The 15,585-nt window shown below is 41.2% G+C and overlaps 1 long non-coding RNA gene across 1 annotated transcript; it reads left to right on the plus strand.

Moving 5' to 3' along the window:
• Positions 1-930: 930 nt before the first annotated feature.
• LOC129036901 (uncharacterized) lies at positions 931-6,804 on the plus strand. The gene is made up of 5 exons (XR_008502681.1): positions 931-1,138; positions 2,486-2,640; positions 5,089-5,229; positions 5,962-6,078; positions 6,684-6,804. It is a non-coding gene; the product is annotated as an uncharacterized LOC129036901 (long non-coding RNA).
• The last annotated feature ends 8,781 nt before the right edge of the window (positions 6,805-15,585 follow it).

The raw sequence follows: 15,585 nt of genomic DNA on the forward strand, positions 1-15,585 counted from the left end.
AAACATTAAACCCATACTGTAAACTTTAGTCTCCCAAGAGTGGCAAATTATTATTATTTTAATTATCAATTTTTTTCAGTTAATAAGTGCCAGTTATTGAGAAAATAATAGTAAGCAAAATAGACCTGACCCCTGCCTGCGTAGGGCTCCCAGAAATTTGGAAAGAGAGATGATTAAATAAGGAACTAAGGATATACAGCTCCCCTCTGAAGTAACTGGTGATTTGTAGAAAGAGCATTTCCTCTTATCCAGAGAGGGCCATGAGGAATAAAAATGTAGGACTTCTAGACTGAACTGCTCTGACAGACCACAGGTACTCTCAACAGGCAGAGTGGCAGAGGAAACCAAAGCTTTGCAAACAAATTCTATACCATATGTAATGAGACAGGCTATAAAGTATATTTCCATATTCCATCCAGTCTTGACCCAGGATCTCCACACCTGGGAGCCTCATATTTACTGATGATGAAGCTCCTTTTCTAACTCTTTCTTATTCATATGTCATATCTCCAACTGTCTTGTTAACTCTTTTAGAACAGGAGTTGTGTCTTATCTCCCTCTTCACAAGCCACACAACCCAATGCAGTAAAGGAAGAAAATAGCCTCCCTTGTCCACCTTCACTCAAAATAATAAAATGGCTGAGAACAATAGGTGCATTACACAAAGCCAATGATACACACAGTCTTGATAGCCTATCTAAGAGTAACGAGCTGAGTCCGGTAATTCTTTTTAAGAATTAATAGAAACATTATACTACTATATTGAAATATTCAATACTTAGAAACAGGAAGTCCATGATCTATTTTTAATTCCAAAACTAGGTGTTCTTCACTTTCTTTCTTTTAATAAGGAATCAGAGGATAGCTCTGGTCATCTATCAGTAGTGACAGGTAAGGGAGCTGAAGCCTGGCTTTGTCTTCAGATGCCAAGGCCAGACCTGGCAGTCAGACCACTGTGGCCACCAGGGCTTGTTAGTGACATCATAAAGCCAGACCCGGAGAAAGGCTAAAATCACCCACATATGCACACCAACTGGCCACCAACAGAAAAAAATTCAGAAAACAGCAGAATTGTAGCACACATTAGCCCCCAGCTTTCAGCCTGCATTCCACCATTGTATAAGTGAAGACCCGTCAGGTTAATGACTGGCAAAGGTCCCACAGCCTGTGAGTGGTAGAAGGGGAACTAGAGTCCCCTCCCGACTCTTTTGAAAGAATAGCTCAGTTATTTGGTCACTGGAAAGCTCTGTTGAGCTGGGAAAACAATCTCTCATCAGGCATAGCTTTCCTCTAAAATCTGCACCCGCACACCTGACGTAAATTGGCTTAACAGAGCTTCTTCAGGCATGATTGTCACCTTGTCTGAATAGCATGAGGTGATTCTCAGAAAAGGAAAACAAATGAGGAGTTTCTGGCTCAGTGCTGAGGAAAGTTGAAACCCATTTGGCCTTCAGCTTTTCAGCATTGCTAGTGTATCCTTTTAACGGTGATTGCTTCACAACAAGCATTGTCGAACTGCATTAAGTCGGGATCAATCCACCGCACAGTTCTGAGCCTACCAATGCATGTTTCAGTGGATTTCAAAAATGACTCACTAAATCAATCTCTTTTCCTTCAAAAAGTACAGCTTGAAAACAAGGGAGTTCATCTTTTCCTGAGATGCACCCAAAATTTGAGCCAAAAATTGATCCCCCTTGTATACTGAATGTCTCTTCCATTTCTCCTCATACTTTCCTTTCTTTATTTCAGTAAGAGCCCCCAAAACAGGGGAAAAGGAATTTCACCTTTCACTCAGGCTGTGGCCTTGAAGGTGACCTCTGACCTGGCTACCAATTCTCACTGCAACCTTTGCTGTTGTATCCAAAGAACACTTCAGGCAATGACTAGAAGAGGGGATTGAGGGTGAGGAGAGGAACGTGGGGCCAAAGTGGAAAGCAGAACAAAAGTAATGTTTAAGGAATTGGGTCTGGAGAATGCTAATGGAATCAGAGTCACCCCATTCCAGCACCATGAGCTTGCCTTCCGATAAACCAGGAGGAAAGAGGCCAGATCTGGGTGATGAGAGGGTTGGTGAAGGAGCCAAGTCAAGATATCCCTGCCCTGGGCTCTGATCTGCTCTAATGCGAAGTTAGACAGGAGTGCAGCTATGGCAGCCCTCACATGCATAGCAGTTTTACCTGAACTAAGTTAAGACTAACTAAGCATATTTTTAAAAGTTACCTAGTACTCTTCCTATCTAAAGCGACCCAGTTACTCTGCTCTGATCTACCAGGAGTTGGACAGGAACAGCTGACTCCTTTATTTATTTATTTTTTTCTTGAGAGGGAGTCTCGCTCTATCGCCCAGGCTGGAGTGCACTGGCGCAATCTTGGCTCACTGCAAGCTCTGCCTCCCGGGTTCACACCATTCTCCTGCCTCAGCCTCCCAGAGTAGCTGGAACTACAGGAGCCCACCACCACGCCCGGCTAATTTTTTGTATTTTTAGTAGAGACGAGGTTTCACCATGTTAGCCAGTCTGGTCTCCATCTCCTGACCTCGTGATCTGCCTGCCTCGGCCTCCCAAAGTGCTGGGATTACAGGCATGAGCCACCACTCCCAGCCCAGCTGAATCATTTAATGGAACAAGCCACACACCAGAAGGTATAAGTAGAATACAACTTGATTCTTTTGTTTACTACCCATTCAGACTTCGTCTACAGACTCATTCTTCCTTGCCTCCTGGATGACATCTTTGGCACATGCCTTAATTCTTTCAGCTGGCTTTAGGCACAAGAACAGTTTCATTTTAGAAATAATTGCCCAGTCAAACATGAAAATAAAAGCCCCAAACTCTTGCCTAAATTAGATTTTCTTTCCTCCTCCAGCATGTTACTGTTTTAGGCCTAGAAACACGATGTAGGGAGGAGGCATATGGAGCTGCTTCTCTTTTTTCCCAGCTGTATTCTTCCATTGCTTCTCCTTTAGTTCATAGCCAAGGTCTGACCCCTCCAGGATTGAGCCTAAAAGAGGACAGCATTAGGGGAAAGGATACAATTGAGCATGGCTGATTTGTGCTAACATTTGGCAAATGTTAGCCCAGTTCTTTGTTTCAAGAGCCTTTGGAGGGTGACTTGGAGAACTCCCTCTTGGTGACCTCCAAACAAGGCTCCCTGGACATGGGTGCTGCCTCCTCCACCAGCCCATTCTGACCCTCACAGCTCCTGTGCCCCAGCAGCCTCTCCAGAAAGGCTCTCCAGAGTGGTCACATCAATTTGAGTTTCTTGGGCCAAGTATAGGTCAGCTCCTCTCCACCACCATCATTACAGATCCACACACCCCCCACAGGAAATTTCACACATGTTGGTCTTGCTATTAAGGAGATTAGTTGGCTGCCAGTGCAGTCTTTTTTTTTTTTTTTTTTTTTTTCCTTCTTGTCATTGCTGCCAGGCCCATAATGCTAGCCACCTCCTCAGGAATGTGTCTGACATCTCTCCCTATGCCTCTATAAACTCCATCAAAGAGCTGTGAATTTTGCAAGTGGACCTCCTAAAGCCCCTCTCTCACCTTGAGCTGAGGGCAGTACGACATGGAAGAGGGAGGAGAAATCCACAGTGTTCCAACCATCTTTTTTCTAAGGCATTCTCTCCTTCTTGGCCCTAATCTCTTACTTATCCTCTAAGTAAGGTTACAAAACTAACTGTTGACCATTTCCTTTGCCGGTTCCACATACATGATCTGGCACTCACTTGGAATGTAGGAGTTCTATTATTTTGTTCTCAGCCTTGGCAAAACCAAGAGACAAAGAATCCCATTTGGACAGCTGGCTATGCAGTCAGTGCACTGCTCTGCTATCAAATGAATCCCTTACTCAAGCCAAAGAAAGTGACAAAGAGAAAGTCTTACTCACATAACAACCCCTTCTACTTATACATGAAAGTCCTTGCCTTTAAAGAGGCCTCTGGCCCAATTATTTTAGATCTATTACAGATATGACAGTGTAGCATCAGGTGGCTAAGGGGATCTAATGGGATTTTTTTTTCTGTTTTTCCAACTATGATTACTAATGGCTATAGCTGTGAACAAAGGTACTCACAACTCACATTCTCAGTGCACAGAACTACTATTATTTTGGCCAGCTCCAGGTCACATTGCCATCTCTCTCTTCCCTCTCCTCTCCCTATGCTCCTCTCCTGTCTCTATCTCTCTTTCATGCACACACATACGTGTGCGTGCGTGCACACACACACACACCCACACACACACACAGCTTAGTGAAGGGCACCATATCAACAGAACTGGGAGGGACGGCTTGGCTGGAGGAATGTATTCATTTCCCGGGGCTACTATAACAAATTACTATAAACTTGTGGCTTCAAGCAGTATCCATTTATTGTTGCATTTCTGGGGTCAGAAATCCAATATTGATTTCACTGGACCAAGATCAAGGTGTCATCAGGGCCGCACACCCTTGAGAGGCTCTAGGGGACAACCTACTTTCTGGACTTTTTCAGTTTCTAGAGCTGCACTGCTAGGCATATGGCCCCATCTTCTATCTTCAAAGCCAGGAACATATTACTTTGTTTTAGTTGTCACATTGTCCCCATGTCTGCAATCAAATCTTTCTCTGCTCCCTGTTATATGGACACTTGTGATTACACTTAGGGCCCACATGGATTATCCAGATAATCTCCACATCTCAGGATCCTTAATCACATCTGCAAGGTCCCTTTTGCCATATAAGAGCCACAAGGATTTGAGGACAGCCTCCTGGGATTAGAAACTAAATATCTTGGGGGTTTATTACTTAGCCTACTATAGAGAATAATAGTGTTTATGGAAAGAAAATGTCCTTTTCCAGCACCTTCCCCAAAGCCAAGTAAGAGAGATCTCCATAAAATCACTCGTTGTGGAAGGCACTGTTGACCGCTTCTCCCCAGTCCCAAACCACTGTTCTTTTGCCTGTTCTACTACACAGACTACAAAAGCTAAACCCTTACTATCCCAGCTGCCCCTATAGCTAATGATAGCCATGTGGTACCATGCTAGCCAGGGAGATCTAAGTGGAAATCTTGACAGTACCAGCCTTCCCCCTTCTTCCTTGTCTTGAAGGTAGAATGTGGCAGTTCAAGCTACAGCAACCATCTTGGAGGAAAAACTCAAGAGACTGGCAGCAGCGCTGGCTCTGAAGTGTCTGGATCACGAAACTAATTCCAACAACCAACTACATAACATAGGAAGATCATTCGGTGGGTACGAGCAACGGGTTCTGAGGTTAGGTTAATGGGGGTAGATCCCAGCTCCACTTCTCAATGGTTCTGTGACCTTGGGCAAATCACTTATCCTTTCTGTGCCTCAGAACAAGAAAGGAGAAAATACAAACAAATGCCAGTACACATAAGCACTCAACAAACATGAGCTATGGTATTCTTTTAACTCCACACTTTTAGAAGTTTGTGCCAGTTCCTTATTGAAAAGGAATTCATGATTATAGTCTTCTGTCAAAAACGTGGGGCAGAAACTTAAGTCCTGGGGGCCTGTCCATGGACAAAAGCAAACCAAAGAGTAAATGGAATCACAGAAGTCCTGCCAGTAGCAGCTGAGAGGAGCAACTCTGAGGTTTTCTAACTGCAGCACAGCAACCATACTGTTCAGCTGCATACCACCCCACATGCTGAACACACACCCTGACCTCCACATGCCACCCAGACCACAGCCAGGGTCCCTGAAGGCCCTCTCTCATTTTGCCCCAACCACAGATCACATACTTATAGGAATGAGATGAGAGGATTCCTAGGAGATAAGACCTGTGCTTGATTTTCTTATATTACTGAGCATCTTGCTTGCCTCAGGACATGAGTACTCTTACCAAATATTATTCAAAAATTAGGGCCAAAAAATACAGGCAAAATGACTACCCTAGGTATTAAGGGTCATTAGAAGGAGTGTGTCATTCAGATGCTCTTTCTATTTCTGGATTGCCAGAGCAAGGCTTCAAAGACTCAAGGACACAATTTCAAAAACAGAATGGACACCCAGGGAGGATAAGTGAAAAATCCAATTGTGGCCATCACCATGACATCTTATTATTGTTCCCTTTTGGTAAGATTCGCCTGAAACTCTCTAGAGGTATTTTTTCTCCCCAGGCATCCTGAACTGAGGCACACTGAGAAAGACAGTGATCACAGACAGAGAGGAAAATACCAACCCGGGGCACACACCTGCAGTCAGCAGAAGGGTCAGGGCATTAAGTTTGGATAATTGAGAGCACTGGAGAGGCAGAACATGACAAGTGAACCACCCAGAAAAGAGGACAGCCTGACAAGGAATAAATTTGGTGTCTGGAAAAATAAAGTTGGACAATATGGAGAGCCAGAGGAAAACAACCAGTAAATTATAATTTAATTTTTTTTTCAAAAAAGGAAAAAGGCAGTCTGATTTTTTGGGCACTTCTCATGTCGTTGGGATTGTTGGCATTTTTCTATAAGTCTGACAAGATGGTCAGAGTTAATGTGATTCTGTGAGTGTACTAGGAAAGTACCCATGACTCTAAGCCAATAGGCAGAATTTCCAAAAGAGCACAGCATCATTCCTTTGGAATTATTTCAGAGAAATATTGATGAATTTCATAACCATCTTCTGGAATAGTATGGCCCAAACACTTCTTGTTTTTAATATCGCAAAACGTTTCCGTTTTTTTATCACAGGGAGCTAACTCAGCACACACTCACTTTATCTGACTCGTGTCGCTTGGAAGGGCAAGGGTGCTTCAGGTAAGAAAATAAAGATGCTACTAATAGGACCTGCCCATGGAGGAGCAAGATGCACTGCAGCCTCACCTGATTTATCTTCAGTAATAGTTTCCAGGAGAAGAGAGACACAGTGAGAACGAATTGCATTCTATGTAATGTTTTGCTTCAAAGGATGCTTTGGCTCATTTTCCTGCTGCTTGTACATGCTGCAAATGAGAAAGTACCTGGCTGACAGTTTGCCTTCTGATTTATAGGAAAGGTCATTTAATCCCAAATAAGCATTTTGCTAAATAGTAAGCTCTCCCATCCTCCCCAACCCTTTCCTCAGTCCCTTTATTTTTCTTGGTATTACTTGAGTTTGTGGTCTGTACCTACAGAAGGAGCAAATGAAATGTTCTTATGACTATATTGCTCAAGATGATTTTTAGGTGTGAATTTGCAAAATATTGAGTGGAGTAATTTGGGTTTTATATTATATATATGACTTTCATGATTAGTTTGAATATAAATATAATGATACTATATACTTGTCACACATGTACCTAGAATATTCATGAAATTAATCAGTAAATACTATTTGTATCAATGATATTTTCATACAATATTTATGGCATTACCAAAAACAACAAAAACTTAGACTCTGCAAAATACAGTATCAGGAAAATAAAACCCATTTTTCACTTGCAAACTTCTGAGTTTTAGAATATTTTTATATAATATTGGTTCAAGTTAAAGAAAAACTGCCTAGAATTATATTTTTCAAAGTATATCCCTTTAAATGTAAATAATGACCTATTTTTCTTCCAAGTCCTTAATGATATCATTGCAATTACCAGAGACCCCAAGGATAGAAAATAACAGTCTCAAAACAATTATCTCCCTTAGAGGCAGAACAAAAAAAAAAAAAAACTCACTACCATCAGAGATATCAGAAAATAAATTAACAGAGATATTTACATATCTTCAATAAAAGTACATCATCAAGAAGTCAGAATATAAATAAAGGCAGAGGAAAACCCTTCCACTTGCCCTCAAAAAAATGTGCTGAAGTGTCCAGAGCCTCATACTCTCTAATTCTTTCTATATTAAAATGGTATATCACACCTGCCAAGAGACCAAGGTGAAAGCAGAAGGTCACTGGCGATCTTTGCTGGTGTATAATTGTTTGCCGAGTAGCAAAGTTATCAAAGAGCTGGTCCTGTGATTGGGACCAGGTCTGGCTGGTTTGGTGGTCTGGCATGGTGGTCCAGGATGTGCACCTGTCGCAAACACAGGTAGAGACACCAGCCCTGGCCCAGGAAAATAGAAGAGGCAGATAAAACCACACTTGCCACCCAGTGTCAATAAAGCCCTAGACTGTCCACAGCTCAATTCAGTGCTATTATTATTCCTCTTCAGGTTCTAAAGGCTTATTTTTTTTTACTTTTATTATTATACTTTAAGTTCTAGGGTGCATGTGCACAATGTGCAGGTTTGTTACATATGTATACATGTGCCATGTTGGTGTGCTGCACCCGTTAACTCACCATTTACATTAGGTATATCTCCTAATGCTATCCCTCCCCCCTCCCCCCACCCCACAGCAGGCCCTGGTGTGTGATGTCCCCCTTCCTGTGTCCATGTGTTCTCATTGTTCAATTCCCACCTATGAGTGAGAACATGCGATGTTTGGTTGTTTGTCTTTGCGATAGTTTGCTGAGAATTATGGTTTCCAGCTTCATCCATGTCCCTACAAAGGACATGAACTCATCACTTTTTATGGTTGCATAGTATTCCACGGTGTATGTGTGCCACATTTTCTTAATCCAGTCTATCATTGTTGTACAGTTGGGTTGGTTCCAGGTCTTTGCTATTGTGAATAGTGCCACAATAAACATACGTGTGCATGTGTCTTTATAGCAGCATGATTTATAATCCTTTGGATATATACCCAGTAATGGGATGGCTGGGTCAAATGGTATTTCTAGTTCTAGATCCCTGAGGAATCGCCACACTGTCTTCCACAATGGTTGAATAAGTTTACAGTCCCACCAACAGTGTAAAAGTATTCCTATTTCTCCACATCCTTTCCAGCACCTGTTGTTTCCTGACGTTTTAATGATTGCCATTCTAACTGGTGTGAGATGGTATCTCATTGTGGTTTTGATTTGCATTTCTCTGATGGCCAGGGATGATGAGCATTTTTTCATGTGTCTGTTGGCTGCATAAATGTCTTCTTTTGAGAAGTGTCTGTTCATATCCTTTGCCCACTTGTTGATGGGGTTGTTTGTTTTTTTCTTGTAAATTTGTTTGAGTTCTTTGTAGATTCTGGATATCAGCCTAAAGGCTTATTTTTAATTTAAATAACTATTCTGAAAATTAAATTGAGCCCATTTTCAAAGCCATATTTCATGAGACACTGCAATCCAAGACAATACTTTACCCCGTACAAATGTGTTCCCTCTCCTGCTTTCTCTTGATCCAATTCCATCAAAGCTGTTCAGTTCTGCAATTCTATTAAGACCATTATTTGTCTTACATTTGACATATCCACTTGGCTTGTATATTAGCTAACCTGGGGGGAAAACCTTCCCTGAAGTTATTCCTGCCTTCTGTAATAAATCATTTCAGATTTATCTTTGATATCTACTCTGATATTTTGTTAATTTGAACCTCAGAAGATCTTGTGATTTCTGGGGTTATTTTACCCTTCATAATAATGCGGTCGTTTTGTATCAAAACAAATTTCTAAAAATAAGTTCAATTTTAGCATTCACTGAGTTATGCTAATTTCATAGCACCTGAGAGTTTCAGTTGTTCTCTAAGGAATGGTCATCTATCATGTTTAACTTGCTTTTCAGTTATTTTCTGTGTTTAAAAAAAAAAATACATGTTTGCTCTTTCAGCCACGCAGAATCATCATTGTACTTCAGATATCTAACTGCCATAATGAACATTCCCAGACTGAAGAGCAGACCACAGTTCAGTCTGGGGTCTGTCTTTCCCAAGTGTGAGCCTGAAAGTGAGGTGATAGTTTGGTAAAATATACCCCTGACATCCCCTCTACCGACTGAGTGATAGTGATCTTCAAAATTGGGCATGGTCACCTCTGAGGTAACAGAAAAATATCTAGGGAGTGTGAAGCCTATGTTTAGATCCTCAATTTCTTTATGTACACATTCCTAAAACTGATTTTCTTGAAATAGTGCTGGAGGTCATATGGGTCCTCACCCCTTTTATAATATACCTTTTCTTACTTAATGCTGGTGCATTTTCTCAAGTGGTTGTACAAAGAGAGAAGATAAATGGTCTTACAAGCAAGTCATCCTAACAACCTCTCTCAATCCAATTCATTATGGAATGCACTCCCCCTACGATTTTACTTTCATGGGTAATAATTTATTATAGTTTGTAACAAATGTACATTGTTTGACCCATTGTATATGAGAAATAACTGTAGTAAGTGAATTTAAAAAAAAATGTTGACACTTTAGAACCCTATGATCATAAGAATTTTTTAAAATTTAACTTTATATATTTATTTTTGTTCTAGAGAACTATGGTGAAGTGAAAGGCTTTCAAACGTAACAATATGTTACATTAGAATGCATCACTGTATAGAAGGAAAACAGAAATATGATAGCTAGACTAAGAAAAAATGATGCAAGAGTTTCTAGTATTAAAAAGGTGCTTCTTCATGCATTTTTAAAACAGATGATGGTGGAAATCAAATCACTATGGAATTCATATATTTGGAATTCAAATATTTGTTATATTCAAAAGAGTGATCTGAAAGTTTTATTTCAAGATGTCAATATTTACCAAATACTATTATAGAAATTATATCCTCGGAACATTTAAATATATAATGAAAATGTTTAAGTGACAACTTTAAAATGTGGAGGAGAATACCTAATTTGAACACTATTGTTATATATCCAGGTATCTGTTGGCGAGAGAGAGATTGAGATTATCTATACTTGCAAAGTAATTGGCAGATCACTTCTGACACTCACCTAAAGGTTAGAAGTATTAAGTCTAGAAGAATGAAATCATTTTACATTGGACATGTTAATGCCAAATAATCCAATATAAATATGAATAATTTGAAAAGGCCATCTTTAGTCAATTTCCACTTATTACGTCCAAGTCAGTAGATCCAATGTAACACAATTCACAGTTGGCTTAGGCCCCTGTCGTTTTCACAACACCCATGAGGGGTATTATATTAAAAGAACAGTAAGCAGATGAAAGAATAGGTCAAACCAAACTGAAAGACTGAAAAACCAAACTTACAAATGAGAAATACGGTTATGAACATCTGCATAAAATGTTATTTAAAGATGTCAAGATAGAATGTTTGCTACAGAACATGGATGAATCTGACAGTCTAACTTCCTTTATTTCTAAACATCTCCGTTCAACTCTTCCTCCTGGGAATCTAAGCATGTCAATTCAAGTGAACCGGGCCATTCACAGAGGTTTATTCTCTCTCCTCCCCAACATACTCAGATTCATTTGGGTAAACACACAGTCCTGATCCCCTCTCACCTTCCTTCTTCCTTTCTCCCTTGGTGTGATCCATGGGCTGCATAGACATTGACTTTTGTAGAACCCTGGCATCGGGAGGAATGGGCTATCTTGTTCACTAAATTCTCTGCTCACACTGGCTTCCACTGAGATATAATTTGCCTCATATGGGTCTCCAGTTGTATCCAGTATTAAAGTCTACAATCTTGAAGTAGCCTCAGATGGCCAGGTCGTACTGTTTGAGTCATTCTCAGCCTAACGATGAGATCTATGGAGCCCAGCTGTTATCTTTTGATTGTTCTGTACCTCACATAGGGGCACTTGGACACTGTTATGAGCTGAATTCTGTCCCTCCAAAATTCACATGTTGAAGTTATAACAACCAGTACCTCAGAATGTGACTGTATTTGGAGATAGGGCCTTTAAAGAGAGAATTAAGGTAAAATTAGGCCATGGGTCCTAATCCAATGTGACTGGGGTGTCCTTATCACCAACAGACACAGAGGGAAGACAATGTGAAGACCCAGGGAGAAGACAGCCATCTACGAGCCAAGGAAAGAGGGCTCAGAAGAAATCAACCCTGATGACATCTTGATTTTGGACTTCTAGTCTTCAGAACTGTGAGAGAATAAATTTCTGTTGTTTAAGCTGCCCAATCTGTGCTATTTTGTTATAGCAACCCTAGAAAACTAGCACAGGCACTTTCAGCTGCTCCCCTTGTGTTCAGGTGGTGGCATGGAGGACTCAGCTTGTGACCCTCAAGGTATTCAGCCTAAAAATACCTCCCTCAGTCAGTGCCAGTCCACTGATTAGCACCTTGTGAAGATGCGGCTGCTCTCAGAGGCTTGCATATGCCTGGATATCCCTGGGCTACTCCGCTCTTGAAAAATCTCCAACAAATTTAATCTTTGGTTTCTGTTCCTTTCCTCCCCACTCTCAACTTGTTTGACAGTTTTAGCCCGGAGCTGTTAAGGGGGGGAACAAAAACAAACAAACAAAAATGGATCCCAGACTCCCTTCACAGAGAGTATGGCCAAGGACTTATTCCATCACTTTGTCTTTCACTAGACTTTCCTTCTCCTATTGGTCAATTTGACCTTCTTTCTGAATGGCAGGAAAAGTTGGCCAGAGATAGTCTTCTAACCCCATTGTTCATGCCAGGACCTGGGTTCTTGATTTTCAGTAAGTCTCTTCTCTCAATGCTATCTTCCCTACCCAAATTTACAAAAATATATTTTAGAAACTCATAAGCCAAGAATTGGACTCTTGGGACTTTTTATTACTTCAGTATTATAGCTTCCACAGGGCAACGTGAATAGTGAGCTACTGTTGCATACTGAAGAGCAAAAGTAGCTCAAATCTTCCATTCATTCATCCATTTTCTTCAACAAATACTTATTGAGGCCTTACTTCATGTCAGGCACTGTTTCAGATACAAGTGTAAACAAAGATATGTCCTTACCTATATGGACCTAACATCCTGGGGGAGGGAGAGTGGCAATGGCAACAAATACATATATAAATATATACATATATATATATATATATATGTATATATATATATATATATGAGAGTAGCAAGTGAAGAAACACAAAGCAGGGAAAGTGTCCAGTGAAGGGGTTCCTGGTGGTTAGGAAATGTCTCTCAAAGGAGGTAATAGTTTGTGTAGAGACCTGAAGGGATTGGGGGAGTAAACAATGTTAATTTTTTGGTCAGTGTCTTTCTAGCAGAGAAAACTACAAGTGCAAAGCTCTGAGTTAATGAGGTACCTGTTGTGTTCAAGGAACACCAGGAAGGCCAGCATGGCTGGAACAAATGGGCCGTTAGAGGAATGTTGTCAAAATGAGATCTGGGTGGCAGGGGCAGCCCTTAGAACCCAAGGAACCAGAAAGCGTGGGGTTGAAAACTCTGTTAACTTTACTAAATATTAACCTACTGAGTTTACATCTTATTAAAGTATGATAGCTTCTACAAGACTGTTTTGAGGGAGAAAAAAAGGAGTAATGTAGCTACCAGTGACAAGAAAGGAGAGCTGATTGAGTTAAAGATTCAGAAAAACAAGGCAGATGGAACAAAAATTTGGCTGAAATGATTACAATACAAAAATACTCCACCCTAACAAGTATGGGGCAAGCTCAGGGCTATCATGACTGTCACTCAGGCAGTGTCCTAGACAAGGATACCTGGGCAAGGAGGTGAGTGGGGTTGAAATCCAGCTGCCTACTGTTTGCCATGCTGCACGGTGGTACAGGGCTGCATTCAACTGGATGCCTTTTCTAATTCACATCAGGGTGCTATATAGGCTTGTATAGCGCTAGATATACTGTGCATTGCTAGTGGAGCAGCAAATTCCCCTAGAAACCTATATAGCAATATGTATCAAGAGTCTTAAAATGTTGAGTGCTTTTAACCCAGTAATCTTGATTTTAGGAAATATTTTCTGAGTTCTTTTGCATGACTGCCGTTACTCCATTTTTGCTCTGCACCCTACATTTTACACAGTTTATGGCTATCTAGGTTTGGGTTTTCTCTTTGCTCGCCTTCTGCCAATCCTTTCCTAGCCTGACACACAGTGTGGTATATATGGATTTGGCATTATGCTATGTAAATAGGCTAACTAGGCATCTAAGGTGAAGCAAGAACCACATCTACATGCAGATACCCAAAGCCAAAATGTTCAAACCAAGGTTGATAAATCCAAAGACTATCAACAGTCAAAGCACAAAGCAAGCTGGGATGGACAAGTAGGCGGAACGTCCAAAAATACAAACAAGTAAGTCTGAAGGAAACAGCAGGTAATCCTGTGCGCAAGGGCCCAGATGAAATCTTGTTCAATGGCTGGTTCTGTTCTACCATCCTTTATCTGCAGTGGGTCCTCATGTTGGTATCCCAAGCCTTAGGGCACTGTGCCAATCTCTTACACTTCACCAAATATGAAAGAAGAAAACAGTAGAGGATAAACCATAGAGGCAGCAAGCATGCTTCATGTCACAGTCTAACTCCACTTGCTTGAAATGGCTCTTTGCAGCTCTGTGTGAATGTGGATCATGACTTTGTCCCCCATGAGTGAAAGTACAGAGAGCAGTATCATTACTCCTCAGGAACAACCCTTTCTCTAATATACGCACCACCTCTCCTGCTGCTCAGGAGAAGGGAAATCTGTTTCCAGGGATGACTTAAAATGAGGTAAGAGCTGCTGGGTAGGAAAGCCTAGAATGGAGAGAGTCTCAAGATGTTCTATAAAAACTGCAAAGTGGGGATGATAGTAACCACACTTTTTATTTCTGTAAATGTTCTTTTAACATTTACAAAATAGCTATTAGTTGTTATAAAACCCTGGCTTGCCCAAAATATCTGGAGACTTCAGATAACCCCAAACCACATACCTTAACAGTCGCAGTGAACGCAAATTTCATAGGGGTGCCATGTTCAAACACAGTCAGCCAACCCTAAGTCCACATACTCTGCCTTGCACACCCCTCCCACAGAAACCACAATAATGGTATTTGCTCATCATCCTGTCCCCTCTCTCTGCCTCACGAAAGACCCTGGTACTTCCTCCTAGTGACCCTGTATGGCCTGCTATGTCCTCCCCAGGGAACTGTGAGTATAATAAAACTGGGAAACTCTTTCCAGTTTCTCTCTCTTGATCTGCATCTGACCTCATCATACCTCTCCCAAGATAATACGATTAAAACAGGGGGCCGGGCATGGTGGCTTATGCCTGTAATGCCAGTACTTTGGGAGGCCAAGGTGGGTGGATCACTTGAGGTCAGGAGTTCGAGACCAGACTGAACAACATGGCAAAACCCTGTCTCTACTAAAAATACAAAAAAAAAAAAATTAGCTGGGCATGATGGCGGGTGCCTGTACTCCCAGCTACTCAGAAGGCTGAGGCAGGAGAATCACTTAAACCCGGGAGGCGGAGGGTGCCATGAGCTGAGATTGTGCCAGTGCACTCCAGCCTGGGCAGCAAGAGCAAAACTCCATCAAAAAAAAAAAAAAAAACAAAACAAACAAAAAACAGAATGGGGTCCTTTTTCCTCAGAGTCCCAAGGCTGTGAGAAAGCCATGGATACCTAAAGAAAACGGAGGTTCTATTAGCAAAGACATGGTGGGGAAGAAGGGGAGATTATGGGTTCAGAAATGGCAAACACAATGTTTAGTTCAAGTAGCAGGGAACTGAGGCAGAGGACAATTAACATTTTAAAAATACTGTTAGGAAGACAAAATAATAGCCGAGTGGACTAAAATTGTGAAAAGAAACAGGTAAATTAAGCAAATTGGCCATTCAGTGAATTGTCTTTCAGCAAATTAACCCATAACGGACATAACTGGTAATGAAGG

Source organism: Pongo pygmaeus, chromosome 4, assembly GCF_028885625.2.
Source record: "Pongo pygmaeus isolate AG05252 chromosome 4, NHGRI_mPonPyg2-v2.0_pri, whole genome shotgun sequence".
Lineage (NCBI taxonomy): Eukaryota > Metazoa > Chordata > Mammalia > Primates > Hominidae > Pongo > Pongo pygmaeus.